This window comes from Arctopsyche grandis, chromosome 4, assembly GCF_051622035.1.
Source record: "Arctopsyche grandis isolate Sample6627 chromosome 4, ASM5162203v2, whole genome shotgun sequence".
Taxonomy (NCBI): domain Eukaryota; kingdom Metazoa; phylum Arthropoda; class Insecta; order Trichoptera; family Hydropsychidae; genus Arctopsyche; species Arctopsyche grandis.
In genome coordinates, this window is record NC_135358.1 from 31204490 (window position 1) to 31230931 (window position 26442).

The 26442-nt window shown below is 34.9% G+C and overlaps 1 protein-coding gene and 1 long non-coding RNA gene across 3 annotated transcripts in view; one reads left to right on the forward strand and one right to left on the reverse strand.

Moving 5' to 3' along the window:
* LOC143910559 (uncharacterized) overlaps nucleotides 1–8084 on the reverse strand; it is a 433100-nt gene extending 425016 nt beyond the window's left edge. The window contains exon 1 of the long non-coding RNA XR_013260493.1: nucleotides 8008–8084. This is a non-coding gene — a long non-coding RNA (uncharacterized LOC143910559). The remainder of the gene's footprint in view (nucleotides 1–8007) is intronic.
* heph (polypyrimidine tract-binding protein 1 heph) overlaps nucleotides 1–26442 on the forward strand; it is a 386050-nt gene that overhangs the window by 175912 nt on the left and 183696 nt on the right. The window lies entirely within an intron of this gene.

Genomic DNA, 26442 nt, shown 5'->3' on the forward strand with positions numbered 1-26442 from the left:
TTAACTAGTCTACTGACTTGCACTTCTTGCAAGTTTCGTAAAGGTGACCATTCACGATATTTGTCTGCCGACAATCATCTTGTTTATTTTGTCAAATGAAAATTTCAAATGAATCATTTCATATATAAAACCCTCATCAAGAGACCAATACCTACTAGTCTTAACCATATCTAACTGAGTCAGCAACTTGCACGGACTTGCACTTCTTGCAAGTTTCGTAAAGGTGATGTCTTTTTGTTAGTTTAGACATTCATGTACAATGAAAGATATATTTTTTTTAGTTTTTATGTCGTCAGAAAATAGGAGAATTAATCTCAAGAAACATAATCCGATATCATTAATGTAAATAAGGAATAGAAGAGGACTTAAATGAGCGCTTTGGGTTACTTCCGAGGGTAAATTTTTATAAGACGAGATATGCCCTTTAATATGTAATATCGGCTTGGGATGGATTCGAAATATATCTATTATAGGAAGACTTCCATTAAAAAATGCCACCATTAATTCCAAGATGTTTTAGTTTTTGGAAATCATAAATTAAATATAGTAATTGAAAGACAGATATGAACTCAATCATACGATTGTGTTGTATAAATATATTGTAAAAAATCATTTGGCAAACGAGTTGTTCATCTTTTAGAAACCATTACGATATATGAATTGCTAGTTTTGTCTGCCAATTTGTTTACACAGACATACCTCAGTGGATGACCACATTATGACGTACCTTTTCTTTCAAGTTTGATTTACGCTTTCGTATGTTTTGTATTATAGAAAAATTTGCAAGTTGTGCAGAGACGTATATATGACAAATTCAAATGCAAGTAAGTCGCAACAAAGTTTAAACACTATGAACGGTTCATAACGTTCCAATTTAACTTGGTCTCGCATACTCGAGTTCAGTTTTAGCTGCACTCGTTTCTAGTCTATCATTTGGTGCAGTAAAAGTAAACGTCGCCCCTAATACCTGTGTCACGCTACAAACTGCAATTCTCGTATGCAAATGCTGCAGTCGAGAGTGTGCGAAGACATTAATCATCTTACCTCGTTGCGTTCCGCCAAAGACTTTCCAGGTAAAGATGAAAAACACGTCGGTGCGGATTATGTAATTGACTCGGTGAAAAGTGGCGGAAAATGTACAAGTAAAATAGGGGTTTCGCATTACTCGAAGCGTGTTTTCTTTTTTTTTGCGATTCCTTTGAAGCCCGCCGCTGGTCGTCGGTGTCAAGTGCCGGGACACTTCTAATTACCACTCTCCTTTTAGCCAAGAATTACACAGAGTCAATTTATATTTCAGCGAGCTTTGACTATTTTCCGATACCATTTCATTGTTTGTTCAAGCCATCGACGACTTTTCGCCAAGTGAAAATGGCAGTTTCCTCTTGCAACGTGCACTCGCACGTTTCGCTCTTTCATTAGCATCGAACTATTGATCGCATTTATCATATGTACATACATACATACATATGTACTGACATGTTCCAAAAAGCAGTTTATATATATTTTTAAATTACTTGCTTTGCAAACCAAGATTTCTTTATTATCATAACAACGTTACATAAATATGTTATTGGTAGATATATTCAAAAACTGCAGATTTAATTATGCAACGATGATCAATTTAAAATGAGATACTTAGAACTTTGGTTCACTTTGTTCTGCTGCTGTGATGACCGTCACTTGCAGGGTCGATATTAATGACTACCACTCTCGGAGTCTAGATAGTGATGACCACCACTCTCGAAGTCGATGGTGATGACTAACTTATGTAATCGAATCGTGATCTACATATATAAATGATTTTATCTTTTGGATTGGGCAAAGTCCGGCATTCCAGGGTTGGGCAAAGTCTGCCACTCCTGTCTTATCTGACAATCCCTTTACAGGAATTTTAATAGACTTGTTACTCACGTATATGAATGTGAGAAAGTGAATTTGATTATTGTGGGAACTACATTAATAAGCGAGGTACATAACAATACATACATACATATATGGATTCTTGCAATCTATTTTTGATCCAAACATTTCTAATGACAATACAATATTCTATCAAAATTTGACCTAACTCCCCTTCCCAAAGCTAACTTTTAAACTCTGGATATATATATACATAGAATCTGTTTATTATCTATGATACCAATTTAACACCATTCAGTACGTGCTGTATAATTTGTGAATATTCATATAGTCTTTTATCAAATATACATATTATGAATAATTTCAAACTGTGTATCTATAAGTTTTTTTATAATACATACATACATATATGATTTATATACAATACATGTGTACTAATTTAAGTTTTTTTTTGTTTCAGGTAAATATCATTGAACTCAGTCGTAATTTCATCAATTACCACGGGTAAGATTTTTTATGGATGTCTTTTACACACACATACGTTTCTCAAGAGTACGCCTACAACATGTTGCGTTTAGAAGTTCAGTCACGTTCTTTTAACTTTTTTTTCGTTCAACAAAAGAACCATGGCGGGCCAACGCTCGACACGCGGAAGTCGATAGCCTTGAACGTTTCTATTGATGGTCTATGGTGCACCTTGAATGTAGGGAGGCCCCACACAACGTAGCTGGTGTCGTGTTTCGGGATAGGACCTACAAATTTGACTATAATCGGATTTTGTGTTTATTTACAAACTGACATGCCGATTCGGAATTGAAATTGCATATAGCTATAATATCAAAGCTGGCGTGCTTCATTCCATATTTATATGGCATGTAATAAACGAAGAATACTCCTAGTAGAGGCTGTATTTTAAGAAAAATATTATTGTTGGTTTTCGTATTAAGGAGAGTTATTTCGTATGAAACAGAAAAATGCATTACGTGAGTAATACATTTATTAAATCATCGACAGCCTCTTATGGTTTCTGCTATGTATGTACATACATAATTGTCTACATCCGGATACGGATACGATATGACACAAAAAAAGAAGAATGTACATATTGAAGTATTCTTAAGGAAAAATTCACCCACAGTGAATTTTCATTACTGGTTGTGTATTAAATTCAAATTCACTATATACATATGCTGCTATATTTGAATGTGGCGTATGTATGATTTTGATGAAAACGAGTTTAAGCTACATAGAATTAGGTAAACATGGATGTATTCTTCTCGTATATTTATAAAAAATAAAATCAAAATAGTATAATATCCTAATGATATGACCAGAAAAAATCAACTGTAAAATATTATTGTACAATATTATAGTTGTAAGTAGAGTGTGTTTCCACTTACTTTTTTTATGATTTTATGTGTATTTAAGTTATCGATTATTTATTAATCAGCTAAAAATAAAATTATATTTATAAATATGCGACGAAAAAATACATATGTATGTATGTATATAAATTATTTGTCAGTGAGCAGAATTTGTTTTATTAGAGATTTTAATTTATACTTTCATCTTCAGCTGAAATACACTTACATACTTGCCGAAATTGTGATTTTTTAAGTATGACTATTGAATTCATTATATTATAAAAAAAATCTTTAAAATTTATAATTTTTTACACCTTTTTCCAGCAGCCTAAAAGCATAACGATATTCTAAAAAAAATATTTATTCGTATATTCAATCAGTTATAGAAAATTCTTAAGCCGATGCTTACACACTGCTTACATTTTGTGTAAACGTGTCTAAGGAGTGTTTCCACATAAACAAGATGAAACTTAGTGTTGATACTGGAAATACATACATGGAGTTGACTCACCTTGCGTTTACACTTATCGGACTTTGTAGTAAAAGTATAACTGAATTTTTCAAAACTATGATACGTATGTATGTATGTAATTTACACTAGGGGAGGGGAGTTGTTCCTGTATAATATTTGGTAGCCGCTGTCATCGGTTGCTTTTCAGCGGTCGTCCTCCTGGAAACAGTTCCGCAGATGGCTTTTGAGGTGGTAATCAAAGGATTAGGCAAAGTGGGCACTCGGCTTAGCGCCGAAAGGCTTTGAAGGCCCGCCAAAGGGGGCTCCGGGGGCGGAGCACCCCTTATGTATTTTTAATATGCGCGCAACACTTAATTCCATCGGGTAATCCATATTAATTTGAACGCGCATTAGTGCCGTCGACAAAGGAAAAACCCGCGTAATTTTCCGCCGTTTTTCATAATCCGATAATAATGTTTGTTCTGCATTTTTGTTTCGCGCCCTCCCCCCGCCCACCCCTTCTCCAAAACACCCAACTCGCCGCCCCTGAAATTATTCAAGCGACGGACAATAAAGAGAGGTTGTCGGCTGTTCTTTCTCCTTTTTTTCATATATTTTCGGTCCGTTTCGTATTTTCATTCTGTCCATGTATATGTATGTACGTATGTACATACATACACACACATACACAAAGGCCGTTTTCTCCTTTTCTTTCGGTAACGTTTCGTGAGAACACCGTCGGCCCTGTTCGTACAAAATAACAATAAATGATTATAATAAAATTGCGAAACGCAAGAGGAAAACTTAACGTCGTAATTTTTCACCTTTTACAATTTTCTCGGGCGTTTGCGTTTGTTGTCTTCAAATTTTTGACGGTTCGCTTTGTGCAAATTTAACACAGCGAAGCATTGTTTGCATCCCCCATAAAAGTGGCCATTGACCTAAGGATTTATCTACAGGCAAATCTCTCGTAGGGCCTCTGGCCACAACACTGTCGTAGTAAGAGACACCTTGCGGGGAATAAATCTCTCGACTATATTTTTGAGAATCTATTTTTAAACAAAAAACTAAAGTAACACTATCAAATTCGTAGAAATCATTATTAAATAACAAGTGACAAATAAGTACAACTAGGTCAAATTATTTATCATACTATTGATACTATTTTCAGCTGATAATTTGGTGCTCTCTTAGAAGCAGCTGCAGCAGATTTTGTAAAAACTAGCCTGCTAATTTGTTTCTTAGCAAATTGTTACGACAAGCAACCCACTTATGAGTAGATATCGGACGGTTGTTAGGGCAATGGATAATAAGTTAATAACAATACAACGTGTCCAAAGCAAAAGCGTAAAAAAAAAAGATTTTTCTAGGAAGCCAACAATAGCAAAAGCATCTTGCCCTAATGAGACTCCGTCTTTCACTAACGAGTAGAAAATCTCTGCATGCAAGATTTGTCAAATTTAATAAAAAAAAAACTATTTAGGAATCACGTTGGTAATGAAAACGAACTACATATGTACATATGTTTCACACTACTTATACCTAAATATGTACTCAATAAAACATAATCCAAAATCTCTCCATAAGGAGGTTACTTAAGGTACAACCGACATCTCATCTAGAGCGATTTCACCTGATTTTGACCCAAACTTTAATTTATTTTCGCACTGCAATTTAAACCTTGCGAGATTTTAGTGCACACGCTGTAAGTAAAAGTTACAAGGATAAGCAAAAAGTTGGGGCAAGCTGTCGTTGTCGGTTGCCATTAACAGGGTGTTTCGAGCGAGTTGATAAAAGAGCAAAGCTTTAGTGTATGTAGCACTGGCAACACTTTGTACCGAAAGAACCAAGGTCCGCTCGATGCTTACGTACATCAGTGGCGGACGGTGGGTGTTAATACCGGGTGTGCTGTGTATGCCGTAGGGCGTAGGGTATAAAATTAGCAATTAAAAAAAAATACTCGTTTTGCATTACAAAAATGTTTAATTTATTAGTTATTTATACATAAGTTCAATGCGACGTTTCTGAGACATAAACTTTTCAATCACGTCTGCATAGAATGTGTCTTTCTGTTTTAATTCCACCAATAACTTTTTTTCTATTGAAATTAAGCTAAGGCCACATAATCTATCTTGACCTTGCGTACCTCTATAGCAAGTTTTTATTCTTTTCAGCGCCGAAAAAGAACGTTCTGCTGAAGCTGTACTGCTTGGTATCGTTAATATTAATTCTCCCAGCTTAAACACCTCTTTAAAACCAGATTCGAGGTTATTTTTTGTCATGAATTGTATTAATTCATGAACAGGTTTCTCTGAAAATTCAGAGCTGGAATATAGCACGATGAGTTCGTTTTTCAATCGAATATAATCAAACAGTGATCCATAAAAATCTTTTAATTTATTAATTAAAACATTTGGAAAATTTTCTTTATATTCGTCATATTTATCATTACAAAGAAGGTGGAAATATTCTAATTTGGAAAGTGAAGAATATCTACATTCGACTTGTGCGATTATGCTATCAACTATTTTGAAATATAATTGACGAAATGAAGTTTTATCTTCTACTTCTGAATAATTTTTTAATCTTTGTGGCCTACGATCATGATCATCATTTTTTTCATTTAAATAATTATTCCATAACATTTCAAAATTATTATCCCTTTCGTATTTCAGTTGCTGCAAAACATGATTAATTTTTTTACAACAATATAAAACGTCCGAAGATTTAGATTGAAGAATGTTATACAAAACATCAGTTATTCCAAACAGTTTTGAAAAAATTTGAAGAAGTTTAATTGTTTGAAAATCCTCTAAAAAGCCTAAAAACCCTCGTGCTTTTATAACAGTATCTGTGTCCCATAATTCACAATTTTCTATAACATGTCGAAAAAAATCTGTAAATTGACTTCTGTATTGTTGTACTGTGCTACTTAAACGAGATGTAAAATTCCACCTTGTGGGTGCTACAGAGGGAAGTCTTTTTGTCACAAATTCCTGTAAAGCGAATACTCTTTTGGAAGATTTTGAAAAGTATGTAGACAATCCATTTAAAGTTTGAAAAAATGATTTACTTTCTTTAATATCAGAAAGACCTTGCTGCAATACTAAATTCAATACATGAGCATAACAGTGTGTAAAAAGAGCAAAAGGATAAGCATTGAGGACTTTGGATTGCAAACCATTTACGTGTCCACTCATTACACTTGCTCCATCATAAGTCTGTCCAACCAATTTGTCTTGAATTTTAAATTCTTCAACTATGTTCACCACGTGACGGAATAGACCATTAGATGTTTTATCAGCACTAACGTCTGTAAAACTAATAAACCGTTCATGTACATTGCCTTTACATACAAAACGTAAAACTGTTGAGAGCTGTGATTTTGTCATTATATCTGAAGTTTCATCGAGAATAATAGCAATAAAACTTGCTGACTCTACTTCATTTTTTATATGAACTTTAATAACATGAGCGATTGCTTCGATTATGTCATTTTGTATACTTGGAGAAGTACAACGAAAGGTAGTAGCAGTATTTAAATGAGTATCTAAAACAGAATCATATTCTCGAAGAGCATTTAGATATTCAATGTAATTGCCTTTGTTTACGGAATTACATGACTCGTCGTGACCTCGCAGGGACAGTTCTTGTTTTCCTAGATAGATTATTGCGTTAATAATTCGTTTTAAAACATCTCTATTTTTATTTACTTGTTCATTATGTCGACTTATTTCGGCTTTACGTTGACTGTCAATTAATACGTCGATTCGTTGTTTGCCAAACATTTGTATGGAAAGAAATGATTGAACGTGTGCCTGCGATCCTTCGTGTTTCTTCAGTGCTGCTGTCAAATGGTTGAGATCAGCAAATCCTTCTTTGTTCCACACATTAATATCTTTGGAGAACAATAAACATGGCCAGCAGAAAAGTTTGGATCGAATTTCACAGCCTGTAATCCATTCGAATTTTTTATAATTTGAAACGCAAAAATGTCTAGTGTAAACTTTTGTTTTTTCTTTATGCAAACTGGATAAATTTGGAAGAGACGGACACGGTTTCCCATCTTTAATTATTTTTAATTTTATCTCAAAACTTCTATTTGAAAACGGAATAGTTAAAATGTCTTGAACACTGTTAGCCATTATTAGTTATTAGAGGTATGACTGAGATATGACCATAAAAATACGAATGTGCGAAAAAGTACGAGACCACGTGTCGCATCGCATTCGGTCAATTGCCGAGTGGTGCGGTGCGGTGCGGTGCGGTGCGGTGCGGTGCGCGGTGCTCTGAAGTCGTAGCACACCGTACGTCTTAATATCGCGAACAAACCTATACAAGCGAATATCCGCCTGCACACTCCAACCAAACCCACCAATTTGCTGCACGGCATAGGTATTCTCTCGTCGCGGCGCACAAACTACATACACACATCACACAACACGCTGCAGACTGCACACCACACCATACACCATACATTTAGCGCACGCGGTAAATACACCATACACATCAATGCCTGTTTATACAACAACACATTATTTTGTATTAAAATACTACTTTATGTGGTCTTTGGTTTTCACGGGTGTGCGCCGCACACCTAGCACACACCCAATATACGCCACTGACGTACATACATATACATATGTATATATGTATGTACATACGTATGTATATACGACGTGCCCGCGAACGTAAAACCACTTTTGTAGAGAAATAATGCATAAGTTAATATGTGGTGAGGATGCAGGGCTGGACCGTCTGCGCAGTCCTTTTGGGCCCAGTGATGAAAGGACTACATCAAAAAACTTGTGAATTATACTCAGATGAATCGTATTCATGAATTTGGCGTACGAATGATGTAATTAGTGGTACTGAAATTTTAATACATGTATAACGAACTTTGGACTATATGTACATGTACAAATAAAGCAATAAATTCATCTCCTTTCCTTCAAAAGAGTACTGATTAGTGTTAATTTTGTTTCCACGTAAAACGTAATTGTTAACGTTCTTCAGATTTTTTTATTTTATTTTATTCACATATGTATATCAGGAAGGCTTAACGGCTCAACTCCAGTGTGCCTTTCCGGCCAATTACAAATATCGATAAACAATTTATAAAGTAACTAGCTGAACCCGACATGCGTTGCAATGCCACAATAACGCATGCAATTCCCGTTCCCGTTCCCGTTCTCGTTCTCGTTCCCATTCCCATTTGTTGGAAAAATGCAAGCAGCGAACACATTTGAAATTATTCAATTGTTTGTTTATTTTACCCCAACGACGCAGATCGCGACGCGAAAATATTTGAAATTATTGCGTTGCAATGCCACTCATTCCCGTTACCGTTTTTGGGCGATTTTTTTTACAGTAAGCTTTCTGGAAATGCATACAACAAATTCTGAAAGTTAAATCGTAATCGTTTGAGTGACTTAGGAGCCTATACGAGACAGAGAGACAAACAGACATTCATTGACATCTATGTGTATGTGTATATAAATTTTTGATAAATTTCAATACATTAGCTTTGTTTATATAAATCGCCAAATTTCTAGATGTTATAAGCTCGAGTTTTTAGAGAAATATGACAGGTTTCCAATTTCCAATTAAATCAAATAAAGTGTCAAAATAAGGAGTCACATATCTTATATGTGACCAGCAGCACAGCCAAGCATAAAACCCGTGACCACACAATTGAAAGCGTCACACGCTAACCACTGATCTATGCTGGCTGGTTATATGTATGCCTGATGCAGTTTTATGCATTTATACTTAGAGCAAGGGCAAGGGTTAAGGGTGGGTACATGTCTGAAAATAAGAAGAGATCAGAATATGAATGAAATTGGATGGAGAGTATTTGAATGAATCTTGTTTTCAAATTAAAAAAAAAGTAAAAATGCCACTTTATGTGAGATTTTTGCAAAGCTTAGACATCGAATTCCAAAATTTTGCTTTATGTTTTATGCTTGGTGTAAAAGTGGACAAGTGTTCAAATGGCACCTGAGATGTTTCAAAAGCATTACAGTGATACGGATAAACATAGAAAGGAACATGTGCGAGGTTAGATGGACAAGTGAAGCTTAGAACAGAGTAGAGGAAGAGCCTATATATGTATGTACATACATACATACATCCATGATGATAATGATGATGATGAGATGTGATGTGATGTGACGCTATCATGATGGCAAAAGTTCTAATGGAATTAAATTAGTATTCTTATAAGCTAGATCAATAGTCGAATGCTTTGAACCACGTCGCGACTTGAGATATCGTTCAGTTTTTCGTGCAATATTTACACGTAATACCGTCTATAGTAAAATTTTCCTCAACACTGTATAAAACATCTCCCGGCTGGTTTTGTTTGTTTTTCGTATTATTTACGTTTAATTCGACTTGATCCGCTTTTTCTATGCCGACGCTGATGTAACATTCAATTTCTTGTCTCCTTGATGGAAGAGGGGTGGAGGTGGGGCGGGGGGAGGGGAGGGGGTGACGCTGAGGGATGGGTCTGTTTATTCGCTTCTCCTGTGACTTGCCCGGTGGCCCTTTTCCCTCGTCCGGCCCTTGATTTCCGCCAGCCGTGGCTTTAGGCCTCCCTTTGAAAACGTTTCCTACCCCTCCCCTCCCCCGACCCCTCCCCTCTACACCCGCCCCTCCAATTCCCCTCCTGATTCGTCCTTATCCCGGTAGTCGCGTCGCAGTAGTCCGGTGAATTAATTTAAATTAAATATACACCGGCGAGATGTCCCCTGATACGAGTTTTGTCCCAGAAATAAGAAGCATATTTAGATGGCACTAAAATTGCGCGCAATTTTCACAAAGAAAATATGATAAATTTTAATAATATATATTTAGTGAATATCTCGATTGTTTATCGGCTAAGGGTCGTGCGCTCAAATCCTGGCCTAAATAAGATTATGAATATCTATGTTTATACGATATAAAATTTAATGTCTGTTTATCTGTTTGTCTATTTTGTTACGTTTTATTATTATTTTACCACGTTACCAGTTGGTTTATGACGACTTGGCGTTGAAGAGACGTTAGTTGAGCTCCAACCATCACTTGAAACGGGAACGGGAATAGGAACGGGAACGGGAACTGGAACGGGAACGGGAACGAAACGGGAATGGAAACGGGAATTGCATTCCTTATTCTGGCATTACAACGCATGCCGCATTCCCGGAAAGAAAGAGGAAAGACGTACGCACATATGTATTACCTAAATATACCACCTCCTGGAAGAATTTTCCGGTTTCATATGACAATAGGAATTCATATGACCGTTCCATACCCATCACAAGCCCAAACCGATTATTTCCGCACCAGAAAAAATAAAAAGTTTTCCCAATTTACATTAAAGCAAAACCATACCATTTCTCCTAGGCTTATACGTAAGCTTAAATAAAATAATTTTAAATATTAAATTAGTAAAACACAATGACGTCAAATCAATTATCCATTAACACACAACGAGCGTGTAAAAAGCCTCGCACAATATAAGTGTTAGCTTTTTAATTTTAAATATAATGTGTTTTGTCACTTATGTAATTTAGAGCAATCTAATTCTTCAATGTGCTGTAAAAATAGTAATTTCACTCTGCTAATATCACCGTAGGCTTTCCCGGCAGCAAAGAGTCTCGATTCTAAATATATTTTTATCGGTAACCTCCGTGTTACTTCCATTGGTCTTCCAATAAGGAGTGTGGATGCTCCAGAACATCTCTCAAAACATGTCAATAGTTGTGAATAGAATAGTGAATTGAAAACGTATATGAAAAAGTTTTAAAGCTTGATGAGAGTAAATGAGAGTGGACTGTTCAACTCTTCAGCTTGTGCGTTGTGTAAATCTAGCTGTCATCGCTTCAATGTGAAACAAGAGTTACTTAATGATTAAACTCCTCTAGCTTCGTGTCGGAGACATTAACTTTCTCAATTTTAATTAACCCCTGTATGTCGGTAAGATATCAAAGCGACTTGAAGAGTGGAAGTGGTTCAAAATCAGATCATAATTTTTTGATCGGGCAGGAATGTCATTAAACTAAGTGAAGCTAATAAAAAGCTTGTAAAAAATAGACATTTTAGCAGCTGCCCACACGCAACTACTGTTTTTATCGTTGCAATCGAAACGTCAGGGACTAAGCGCAACTTGTCAACTTGGTGTTTTGTTTCACATCCGACTTAGAATTGCTCCCCTCACTTTAAAAGTTACTCGAATCCTTTTCTACGTTGGGAATGTGCGGTTTTTTTCAATCGACCAGATCGTATGTGTAGTATGTAAGTGGAAACTGGATCGTTTTTGTTTCGGTCGCCTTCCGGCCTCCAAAACTACCCCATTTCCTCTGAGCCGTTAATACACCTCACTATACTCCACTAGGAGTGCACCCTCCCCCCTCGAGCTCAGCTCAGGTCCATACCTCATTCCGATTCTCATTGTTCATGCTAGCAGGTATTTTTCAAACCGCGGCGCGGTTACCTCTTTCACAACCATTAATCTTGCCCGCGCGTACCTGGGACCACTACAGAAAATTAACTGGCGCGCGGAAATCCAGAACGGCGAATGCAAAAAGGTTTCCCACTACAATTCGAATACATAAATTATTTTCTATTAATATCAAAAGACGCCACACTCCCCCCCCCCCCCCACACCTCCTTCGGGCTCGGGGGTTGTTTCGTTCATGCTCAATGTGTTGCGAATAAATGACCGTATCCAATTAGAATTGGAGCCCTCTGATGTGGCCGTCCAGACGTCGTACAAATGGTCGAAATGCATTAGCGCCCCGCAAGTTCCTCTGGGGCTTAACAAGAGCAGTTTGTAAATTTTAGACAACGTGCAAACCTACAAGTGAGGTTGTAAGCCTCACAAGTCCCGTCTGAAGTCTAAATAGAACGAACCCCTCGAAAATTATTCCCAATACGCCTTTTTTATTCACCGGCTTATATATGAAATTCAAAGCATTTAAATTTCTATATTTACATAAGTAAATTTCTATTTTAATACTTATTATCTTTACGTATCTTTCATTATATTTGGCATTTTGCAATGAACATATAAATTTAATATACATAAGTGGTTCTAATTTTGTTTCACAAAAACTTATTTTACCTTTTCGTGACTATTTTCAAATACACTTCTAGAAATGATATTATACCTATAGTCTTATTAAAGAAAAACAAAACGATTATCTAATGTATTATTTCGAAAGAGAGTATGTATGTAAGTTTTGGTTCATAGAATCCGTGACGTTAAATATAATAAAAAAACAAATCAATATTCAAAAAAAATAAAATAAAATAAAACTATTCAAATAAATTAATAAAATGTTTACTATTAGATTATCCATGTTGAAGCAGTTTATATTACAAATACCGAACGAAGCCGGCTAAAACTATTAGTTGAATATATTGACAAGAGCAGTTTTAAGTTCTAACAATTATAAATATATTAAACGAAATATTGTATAAATTGTCTTAAATTAAAGTAAAATATGAATGTACATACATTAGACCGAAACTGAAAATGCAAATTTTAGATTTCCCACGATGGACCTAGTGGAAAACTTGCGTCGCATCAAAGTAACATTATATTTAAAAAAAAACTCAAAATAGCGAAAAAGTACATATGTATGTAGATATGTCGTTTGTTTTTTCAGAATCTCTCAAATAGCGCGCCACATTTTTTGACGCGGTATTTCAGAAAATCGAAATTTTTTTCATGATTCCGACGTTATTTTCATCATTAATTTTTTTTGGAGATAAACTTTAGGTATATTATTTTCTTTCTTATAATGAAATATTGAAAAGAATGAATCTCACTGAAGACGAAGAGAATAAGAGGCGACTTAATTGAAGTCTTTAAAATACTAAATAATCATTATAAATGTCATATGTCCAATCTTATTACATTCAACGAAAACACTCACCTCAGCCGACACTCGCTTAGACTCCAAAAAGAAAAAATCCAATAAATTAATCAGATATTCTTTATTTTCAAACAGAGTGTTTTTAGTTTGGAATAGTCTTCCCAATGATATTTTTATTTTTAAAAATAACCTTAATGTATTTCTTAAACTTTTTAAGGATTTCTGTAATATCTTGTTTAGTTTTTTTTTTATTTTTATTTTAATATTGTCATTTTGAATCTATTTTACTTTTTTCTCATTTAATTTACAAAGATGTATAAATTGATAACATATGTATAAATCAAACCCCTTGTGTCTATCGGCTTTGCCGCCTCCCCCAAGTATGTTAAATATATCTACATTTTCATTACAAAAAAATATTCAAATCGTATGAAATCGTAGCAGGCCAAAATGACACGTTTTAATGTACTGATACAATATAAATTTTCTCGATACGACACGAGTTTTCCACTGTAATCTACATAAAATTCGCATTCTTCGCTCTGATCAAGTATGTATTTGTACATATGTATCTTCAAATATATATTTAAATATTTTCAACAGTTATTAAAATTCTGAAAGCCTTTCATAAAGATTCGCATAAACTTTTCAACTCCATCGAACAATCCGCAGTCCTATCAACTTTGCACGCTTATTAACAATTTCAATTAAACCAACATGAAAGTGTTTCGCGAATCCGATTACGAGACGTTTTGCACGTCCTTTCATAGAGATGTTCGCTGTTGGAAAAGTTTTCCGGAGGCTGCAGCGCGCGTCCGGTGATATCCGTGGCGCGGAGCGGCTTCGAGTGGCTTTGCGCCTGCGCTCAGGTGTACCTGGCCGCACCTGTCTACCTGTGATAGTGCGAGCGAGACCGAGCACACTACCTGCAGTCGAAGCCACGAGCCAGACAAGGACGACGATATAACCATCGCCTGTTACGTCACACAGACACTATACCTAACACGCTCGCCGCCTAGCACTTTTATTCGACATTTAATTTTTATTTCGCCCAAACTGTACACGTAGTACGCCTACGCCATATAAATATCACTGAATTTCTGTCGTACGTAGCCGGAGTGGGTGTATTGTTCAGCTCGTAGTAAAGTAACTGTACCTTTGAGTTCGTACATACATATGTATGATTGTGTAGTGAAAAGGACCAGATCAGTATGTGATTGGTGTACTTTTTAACAATAGATAAATAAGTCCACCTCATGATATCATGATTATATAATATTCTATTCAGCTTATTATATTTATTTATTTTTTACAATTTCGCCATAGTGACATCACAGATTAGCTCCAGGTCATCACTACGGCTAATTTATTACACGATCATAATTAATGAGACATATACATAAATACATAATTATTACATACATACACATGTCAATCGAAACAATACCTGACATCTATGTTCAGATCTTACAAACATCGTATAAATACGATTGATAACATTTTTATTGCAACAATACGAATTTTTACATTCGATAAACAACCACAGAGACATCTATATGGTGAGAAATCTGGCGAAACCTGACATATAACAATAACTCAAGGTTTGCAACAGAAAATTGGGAAGGAAAAGCCAATTTTACAGGAACCGTTTCTAATTATTTCACTAGTGAAAATATATTTTTACTTGAAATATGCTTTCACTGTAACATATACATATGTACATATTAAATAATTAGAATGAGAACGCATTCGTCAAGGTTTATGAAACTGTAAATACCTATATATACAATACATATATACTTTTAATTTCGCACCTGGATAAAGTACTGTTTGTTACAAGTTTATATGTTACGAATTTATAGTTCAAATATTCACTTTGCTGATTCAAAGTTTGTATGTACGTACTAGTAAAAGTATATTTTCACTTGAAATATGCTTTCACTGTTACATATATATATTTCAACTCCCTGGCAAAGAGAAGAGATTTATTTCTTGGGAAACATTTCGTAAAATTACTTAGAGGAGAGATTCACAATCCCGCTATCCTGGAGAGACTAAAATTCTGGGCCCCGGTAAATCATAGGGTTTTGCGTAAGCATGATATATTTTTGCCAATTAGGGCTAAATCAAACGTGCTCATGAACTCGCCCCTCTCGAGAGCTATTCGACTCCTTAACTCACTGGCACATTGGTTGAGTTGGTGGAACACATCCTTAATAGCCCGATATAATTTTTCAATCTTATTTATTAGTTTTTTATTATATGTATGTACATATTTGTTATGATGTTTTTTTATGATTTTTATTATTCTTGATTTGCTATTATTATTACAAGAGGTCGGAATCTGAAGGGGCCGGAAACCCTTCAGATTATTGTTCAATTGTTGTAAATGCTTTGTAAGGTTCGGCAAACCTTTAACAATGCATTTACAATCTTTGAACAATAAACAGCCCCTTCAGATTTGGGGCTACCTGTCAAGTCTCTTAATTTTTAAAATAAAATAAAATAAAAAATATAGATTTACGGCTCACTATATATTATATGGTTCACCCCCACTCTTTGAAAAAGGTATCGTAGCGCAGTGCACGTATCTCTCCGCGGAGTGGGGGTGGGTCTTCGTATATGAATCTAAGATTGATATGTGAGTTCTGATGAAGTAATTTTAAAAATATGGAAATAAGTACAAGACGGGTAGGAATGGATTGTATTAAAATGGATAATATAGAAAATTGGATTATGATTGAGCTGAATAGGGGGAGTGGGTCATATTTGGAATACCTGGAGTTGGGTCTCCCGGGCTGGAGCATATTGGCGGCGGGAGCGCTAGGTGTTGAGTGGGGGCTCGGGGGAGGCTGGGCGGCCGTGGGGGTAGGCCAGGGGGCGGCAAGCGGCGCCCGGAGGCGGCGGCTGCTCCTCCGCTGGCAGTTTGACGCGAGCGGCCACCGGGGCTGGACGCGCGCTTACGTCGCGTCTCCCACTGTCTGCTTCTCCTTCACATGAAGATATATATGTGCGGGGCCGCAGAAGCGCGCCCCCTCTGTCTGTCCGTCTGTCTTCCGGCACCATCCCCCCTGTCTTCGTCCCCGCTCGCCGGAAGTCGCCGGAAACACGCGGCCCCCAACAAGAATCTACCCTCGCACCAGCCTCGCTGTAAATTCCCATTGCTTCGCACACTCCGACTTCAAAAACTCCCATAAAAGAATCGACCAATTGAGCAACTGCGTAAGTCCTAGGCGAATCTTCCAAATTTTTGCAAAAAAAAAACTTTAAAAACTGACCAAAAATTTTTTCCAAGTTTCTTTTTACATTTCCATCATACGAAATCAAATTCTACACATTGCAAAAAGTAAGTCAGTTGATTTTTATTTGACCTATATGTTAGTAAAAGTTGACAAACTTTGTACGCACTCAACAAAATTGAGCACGAAATAGACAAAACTGCATAAACTTTACTTTTAACTTATTAAATTTGTAAAAGTTTGTATTATTTCATACTTTGATAATATTTTTGACATGTTTTATCACATGAAAATAAATAAAAAAAAATTTCAGTAACTTTGAAATAAATTCAATGAATAATAACGACAAGTAAAGTTTATGCCACAACTTTGGTTTACTTGAATAATCTGACGTAATAAAGTTCGTCTCATTTCATACTTTTATCACACTTTTTTTTTAATTAATATATGATTTTTAGCAATACATGAAATGGTCAGTTTTTTTCTAAAAACTTTCAGTAACTTTTAAAAAAATTCAGTGACTTAATAAAACGGTAAGTAAATTTTCTTATTTATTACTCTCTCCGAATCGTACAAAGTTGCTGATTTTTTTCGTTTTGTATGATAAAATTGTCAATGAAAAGTTTCTAACAATAATAAGGAATAACGAAGTTTCTCATTTGCTCGGTTCTGATGAACGAACTAAGTCTCGATTCGTTTTTAAAATAAGATTTATTTCTGGTTGATGGGTTTAATTCAAAATATTTATGTGCATATAAAACTTCGATACGTTTCCGGCGAAAGTTTTTTCGCAAACTGTTTTTTGCGGAAAACGTATCGAAGTTTGTCGGTACGATTCCAAATGTATAGCCGTTGAAATAGTAATATTTGTTTTCGAAGTCAGAGTGTTTGTAGCAAAAGTTGACATGTCTGTTTTGTCTTCCCGTCAGAACTTTCTCCGCTATTTCGAAAGCCTCGCGTTAAGCTCGCAGCCACGAACTACCCAGAATTGTCAAACTGCCCCGAAGACGTCAGCGGCGACCCTCTCACCCCTCAGCAGATTCCGAGACAAATCAACAGTAAGAAAGGAAGGAAAAACTCTCACCGTTTCCTCGCAGTGTCGCCGATTGGCCGACTCCAAAGGTTTTCCCCACCGACAGTTTTCCCTCAGTCCAGGCGCACATCGCAACTGACCGCCAACCAGTACAAAATTCAAAACTCAAATTTCCAACATTCAAAAGTATCGTCTTTCACATACACAGAAAAATAAAATCAATCGGATTATCTTCTTATAACAAAATTCCTTCAAATATTTAAATAAAAAAATAAAAAAAGAGTAAAGAACACCGTCCGGATATATACAGTATAAGAAGAAAAAAAATATAGGAAGTATTAAAAAAAAAAAAGAAAGGTTCGTACGTAAAACGTGAATATTGTATAAAATATTGAAATTTTTTATATTAATTAAAATTAAATAATAAAAAAATAAGTAAACCAAAGACTAGCATATAAACCGAATTTCACATTTTTTGTCATTTGAGCGAAGGAAAAGGCGAAAATTAATAGTTGTCAAAATAAATGTGTATTTTTGTGCAATATATATTGATAGGAGTTTATTGATTAAATTAAAATATATATATATAGTTAAATCAAAAAGTCAAATTTTCGAATGTAAAATAAATAATTAAAAAAAAACCAGGCACATATCATTTATTGTGTTTGCATTCGCTCGGATATCATCCAAGGAAAAGTTGACGTTTTTTTTATTATCATTATATATATCGTATGTGTAAAATATAAATTAAATTAATTAGTATTAATCGTTTCATTATTTGAAATAAAATAATGAAACAAGAGTTGCGTGGAGATAATCAAATCGTAGTGTAGTAGAAAAAAAACAAATAATCACTATCTCTCACCTCTCTTAAATCTAAAATCTAAAATCTAAAATCTAAAATCTTAAATCTAAAATCTAAAATCTAAATAAAAAAAAGTCTTGACAATCTTTCGACAATCACTATTTACACTCCTTTTTATGATCTTTATACAACACGCGTTTTCTCGTAGTCCTTAAAATCGCCTGTATAAATCTTTACTCGACTGTACTGTGTGACAATCCTTTTTCGCTCTTGCGCACTGTTTATTGTAAACTTTCAGAAGACTTTTTCGTAATATATATATTTATATATATATTTATATCGCTTATACGTGTTTCACGTCTACCCACTTCGTATTTATCGTAAAACTTGCATAGCCCATAAGAAATACATATATACATATATAAAATAATAATAATATAATATAGATATATAATCAATAGTCAAGTCAATTACATATGAACAGTTGCCAAATTTACTGTCGGTATTAATTAATTAATTAATATATAGAAAATAGTTAGTGAAATAAGTTGTGATTAGGTTTAGGGTAAAGTAAAGTAAAGTTCCGGTTGTGTGAAGTTGGTGAGGTTAGGTTAGAGTCGGTTAGGTTAGGTTAGGCGTTGGCGGTGAGCGTGCGGTGTGCCCGCTCCTCCCCAACATCCACCACGTATTTTCACTCGTACCTGTCGTACTGCCCTGTGGGGGCGGGCGGGCGGCCCCTCGAGAGCTGCCGGTGCTGCCCGGCGCTGCCCCTGCTGCAGCCGGCGCCCCTGGCGGCGCCGCCCCTAGCGGCCGCACTGTACGAGCAGGCTCCACATCATCCGCCCCTCGTACCCCTGCACCACCTGCCGGCGGCCGCACTCTGCGAACTGCACGCCCCCAAGGCGGCTCACTACCTCGCGCCTAGCATGGTAAGACTCTCTTTTGGATATCATTTTTTTCTCCTACATATTTTCATGGTTTCTTTTAAGCAGTCCAATCGGTTACGCGACTGCCCACTTGCGAATTATTATTTATTTTTTATTTTTTACATATGTATGTATATACCAGGAAGGCCTTACAGGTAAGCCCCACTGCGCCTTCCTGGCCAATTACAAACAATGCAACATTTTTTACGTTTCACTTACGATTACAATTCAGGAAAAAGTTTGCCTCTTATCCGATCGTTTTCATACTTTTGCTCATTTTATTTATTTATTTATTTATTCAAATAGCAAAACTGCTAATACATCTAATACAAAATAACAAAATAGCAACAAAAATTATATATCATCTTCCACAAAGGTATCCATTAACACCCTTCAAGAAAGCAGCAATGTTATTAGAACTTCTAATGCCTTCAGGAAGGGCATTATACATTTGAACACCTCTGTGAAAAACACCTCCTGCAGTTTTAGCTTTCTTAACTCTACCTATAATTAATTTATTCCTATTTCTTGTTTTATAATTATGTATATCTCTATTCCTAACTATATGATTATTAAAATATTTGGGTAATAGATTCTTATCTAGCTTATATATAAACTATAAAGTGCTTACTTTAAGACTATTTCTAATGTCCAAACATTTCAATTCATCTAACATACTTCTTACATTCTTACGTTTCCTCACATTCAAAATTGCACGCATTGCTCTATTCTGCACTTTCTGCAGTTTATCAATACACAAACCACTAAATAGATTGAGGACTGTAGCGCAGTATACAGTATGAGGCCGTACAATACAATTATATACCAACATTTTACTTTTTATACTTAATAAATTTTTTAACCTACAAAGTACACCAACTTTTTTTGCCATTTTTTTAATAATATAATCTGCGTGCACCTTAAAACTTAATTTACAATCCAAATAAATGCCCAAATACTTAATATTATCTACTACTTCTACCACTCTCCCATCCATAATCACATCACTCGCAACTTTTTTATTATTCATCCACATCATCTTAGTCTTACTTAAGTTCACTTTCAGTTTATTCTCACATAACCAATCAATATAAGTAAATGGAGCCTCCGCCAATACGATGGTGCAAATATATCGTGTAAGACGCATTTGTAATTTGCCCGCCGACATTCTATTTGATGTCTACCATTGACATTTGTTTATTAGTTTGAAACATAGATGGCGATAGTAAAAAAAAATTATTAGTGTTTTTATTCAAAATAATAATTTATTACACAAGTCATTGAATTACGAAACACTGAAAACTCGCAAATTAACGAGACATATATGAATTGTACATTAATCATACTCAAAGAATGGCGACATAGTAGGTTGGAAGCAGTGGTGTAGTCGGGCCAGGTCGCCGACCTGGTACTTATTTTTGAGCCAGGTCGCCCTGGCACTTTGATTGATATAAACATTGTTTTTCGATTTATTGTTATCTGCATCGTGTTGAGTCATCACTAGACTACAAACGTTGCTGAAAATCAATTTTTTAAACATAAGCCTAGATAAGGGTTGGGCAGTCGCAACACTATTTTTAAATATTATCTGCACCACGATGGATCATCACTGCAAAAGTTGATGAAATTTTCTGGGTTTGGTGCATCCGCTCTAAAATCGCCAGATTAACAGAACGGCAGCTTTAAGCGTAATTCTCGTTTTCTCGAATGATAGATTGCACATCAGATGACGAGTAACCTTTCGATGTGCACAGATGTAATTATTAAAATTGAGTTGGATCTTTCTGGCGAGTTTAATAAGGCAAGATTCGGAACTTATCGAATCTTCCCTTATTAAAATCGCCTGAAAGATCCAACTCAATTTTAATAATTGCATCTGTGCACATCGAAAGGTTACCCGTCATCTGATGTGCAATCTATCATTCGAGAAGACGAGAATTGCATTTAAAGCAGCCGTCCGTTAATCTGTCGTTCAATTTGTCTGGCGATTTTAGAGCGGATGCGCACCGCATCCAATTTTCTTTATATAAACTGCATTTAAATATTACCAATCGGTTGCGCGACTGCCCACTTGCGAATGTACATAACTGCCTAGTCGATTTTTTTTCTCTTGATTAATTTTATTTGTTGGATCAGAGTTGGGCAGTTGCAATACTGCTCTTCTATAATAACTGCATCGTCTTGAATCGTCACTACAAACGTTGCTGAAAATCTATTTTGAGAAAAAGCCTCTATATAGATAATACTATTCTAAAATATTATCCGTATCATGATAAGTCATCACTACAAAAGTTGTTGAAAACCTTTATATCATTACATACATATGTACGTTCAATCCGGGATCATAATTTTGATTGAAATCCCAATCATTGAAATCCTTATCATGAAATCCTACACATTTTATATATTTATAGATTATATGGTAGTACATTTGTTGTTGAAATATTGTTTAAATTGTCTTTTTATTTTATTTTTTTATTATTTATTTATTTTATTTTATAAATATTTTTATATATCTTAATATTATATACAAAACTAAGAAAAGGTTAGTTTTTAAAAAACTTTTTTTTACCGATTATGTAGTCTGGTGGTTATCGTCGGGTAAAGTATAAATACTTTTTTTTTATTTTTGTTATGTTAATTGGATCTGGATGTTCGGCTGCTCCGGGATTTGGTGAATTTGATATTGAAAAAAATATAAAAATATGTTGAATACTTTGAAAGTTATAACATTTTATGTAATTTGCAAATAATAGCGGGATTACGCTAATATGTAATTGCCCGCGGTAGGTCGCAAGCGATTAGTCACAGCTCCCCGCATAAAATGTGTTAACTGCATCGTCTTGAATCGACACTACGCTACGAACGTCGCTGAAAATCTTCCTGGTATATATCTATGCAAAATAATACTATTCTAAAATATTATCTACACCATGATTGGGTCGACACTGCAAAAGTTGATGAAATTTTTTTTTATATATAAACTGCATTTAAATATTATCTACATCGTGTTGAATCATCACTACACTGCGAACGTTGCTGAAAATCAATTTTGAAATATAAGCCTAGATAAGAGTTGGGCAGTCGTAATACTCTTCTACATATATATTAACTACATCGTGTTGAATCATCACTGCAAACGTTGTTGAAAATCTTTTGAAAAAAAGCCTCGATATAGATAATACTATTCTAAAATATTATCTGCATCAAGATGAGTCATCTTTTTGAATATTAACTGCATTTATTTGTGTTGAGTCATCACTACTCTACGAACGTTGCTGAAAATCAATTTTGAAATATAAGCCTATATAATGGTTGGGCAGTTGCAATACTGCTCCTCTATGTATATTAACTGCATAATCTTGAATCATCACTACAAACGTTGCTGAAAATTTATCTTGAAACAAAAGTCTCAAAAAAGGTAATACTATTCTAAAATATTAACTGCATCACGAATAGTTATCAATGCAAAAGCTGCTGAAAATTTGTTTTTTAATATAAACTAAATTTAAATATTATCTACATCGTGTTGAGTCATCACTACACTACGAACGTTGCTGAAAATCAATTTTGAAATACAAACCTAGATATTGGTTGGGTAGTCATAAAACTGCCCTTAAAAAAATTCTGCATTGTGTTAAGTTATCACTGCGAAAGTTGGTTACTGAATATCTATCCTGAAAAATATGTACATATGTATGAGCCGTTATATTTTAAAGTCCAACTTTCAGTTCCGAAAACACTTTCTGTTTGACTTAATTCCCAAATTGGTATCACTTATTTTAATTCGATGTGTCCGCTCGCTGGAAAAGCAGAATAAGTATTACAGACCACCAGTATTTTAAATATTGCTTAAACTCAAATCATTATACTTAATTTTTTGCGGGATATTTCTCGAAATGAAGAAAAGTATATAAGATAATATTATATGTATGTTGCCTTAAAGTTTTTGATGAAAATATGATATGACTCGTCCAGTTTCAAATTTCCAAAATATGTCCGTAGTTCTGCCTGATGGAACCAATCCACGTATATATATTTTTTTTATAACTAACAGGACTCTTGAAAATTCAACTAATATTGGTAAAAAATATTGAAAATTGACTAAAAGTTATAAATTATTATTATTGCATCACATCACAATAACATTTATGGTTTTTCCAATAATAATTTGGAAAGAATTACATAAAAAAATGTCAAATATTATTAAAAAAAAATAACATTACATTACCCCTTAATGTTAGATATCAAAAGTAGCATTCTTCTTAGACTGTGTTGAATTACACAAAAAGGTATATAATACTAAAAGTTTGAAGTATTTTCCAGGAAGCCGACAAATTTTAAAGCACCCTTATTTCGCGTGACAAATTGCAATATCAAATATTGAAGTATCCTTATATGTAAACGTACCTATAAGACATCAAATTCAGCACACACTAAGTACATATACCAAATATTAAATTCCTACACATAATAATTACAAGACAAGAAATTTCATCACATGAAAATTTTCCATAGGAATGATGTCGTTTATTGTCCTTACGGCATAACATTCAAATACACCGTAGCCGCAAATCACCCTTTACAATCTTTGCACATCAAACAGTATACGAACGTATTATGTATAGTATCGAAATTTACATTATGAACATCGAACGATTTTCGCACAGGTACACGGAACATCTAAAGCGTCTACGCCATCTACCCTAAGCCGTAGATGGCTATGTACCTACATACATACATACATTGTATGATCGTAGCCTGAGGGTTTGTCTTTTGACAGCACAAATCAAAAGGAACAAACTCGACGTTTTGCATACAATAAGCAACAAACGCCTTTGGGAACATCTGAACGATCAACAGTTTGATACGTAAGCGCCGTATCGTCTCCCCCCCCCCTACCCTTACCCATCGTTCCCTACGTGTTTATCCTAATTTGTATTCAAGACGCGGCGACCGCACGCCCCTGGAATATCTCCGGAGATTATATTGAAATATCGTATTGTTGGCGGCTCTAAAAATCCCATTTATGCACACTCGAAATCGACTCCCGATTCTCACGTAGCACTGGATTTTTGGAGGACCGGAGATGTCTGGATGTCATTTTTGAGGCATGTTAAAGGTGGTCATCCACTTTATGATTTGCTGGCAAACAAGTCTCTAGCTATGATATTTACCAGAGGAGTTGTACTGGCTAGAGCGATGAATCACTTGACTTCGTTTCTAAGTTTAATATTATTCTAATGTTAATGTACAGCATAATAGGAAAAAGTGCTCAAAAACCTATTTACAATCCTTATAAATGCTCATAATACATCCAATACATAATATTAATTAAAGACTGTCTAAAGTCGACGATCTAAAGCAGATTGTGTTTAGGGAATCTGTGTGTTATACCTGAATGGTATAGACATTTTGTTGTAATTGCCGAGACTCTTCACAAGTGTGTTAGTATGGTTATTAATGATTCTGTCATAGAATCTACTGGTTAGTTTGTTAGTTCTACTGGTTAAATTGTATGTATTTCATAGTTCATACTAGAAAAAATCTATATTTTATTACAAGCCTCATTCACTAAAATGAAAATGCTAAAAAAGATGTTCAAAATATGGGTCTGTAATCATCAATTCTACCTTATTCAAAGTATTCTATTTATAATATCAACTTCGCCACTTGATAATATTTTGATTTTAAAGAATTTATATTGACCATTTTATATTGTTTGATAATATAGAAAACGACGATCACAACTACAGGTAGAATCGAACAACAGATTGAATATATTGTGTAGTGAACAAGATCCAAACAATTTTTCAGACAAGTTGCTGGTCTTTGAAAAACCGATCTGAGAAATCTCAACGTGGCTGGCCACCTTTAGTCTTGGGTCGTTAAGACTTGGCGACCCATTCAACAGTGGGTCGTTCGAGTCGACGACCGCATTCTTTAGCCGTGAACTTGGGTTTTGCAAACGCCCACCATTCATGGCCATTCAGTGTCGACGTTGTTACGTAAATTGCACCATTTTGTGTCTAATGTGAGTCGTGTCTGTGATGCAACGAGAACTGGTTCCGTAGTCGAGATTTAATTGCGACTCACACACACACACACACACATAGATCAAAACTGGCGTACGTTTTTATCTCTCAGTGTTGTAATTATAATCTATCAAGAATGCGATTTATTAAAAAAGAACATTTTTTTTAGATCGCTTCCGTCGTAAAACTGGCCTTTATATTTGTTGCGAAATACGAATCATACGATTTATTTTTTCAACAAATACTCCATTCAAATCTACATTCAGTACACTCTCGATTATCCGGGCTAGTGCTGGGGAGGAAGGGCACGGATAATTGAAAAATACGGATAATCCGAATCAACAAATTTTGTCTTGGTTTTGAATATAATATCATATTTATTAAGAAAAAACGCTCATAGTTAAGCAGATAATAGATAAGTCAGTACATATGTAGATAGTACTAGTGTTGTCAAAATATAAAAAAAAATCTAGTCAACCAGGCAGAAGAGACATTGAAGTTGTCTTCTAATCCGAATTTCTCATGGAAAAACTTGGCTATTTACATACACATTTGCTCGTTTTTGATTAAACCATATGAGCATAGTTGCATCCAAATCTTCGTATGTTGACATTTTCATATTATATAATTTATTTTTTTGTTTAACAAAAACAGGTATGTAAATCTGAAATATTTTCGAGTTTATAGCAAAGAAAATAATTTCACTCAGAAAGTAATTGATAATAATTAAACATGCGTATGTTACGAAAAAATCTGCTCTGAATACACGCACTTGTTACTTCTTCGCTGATCAAAAGCGATTGAAAGAATTAACCCAATAGTAAAAAACATTTAAAAAGGGAACGAAAAACATTTCTGGGTGA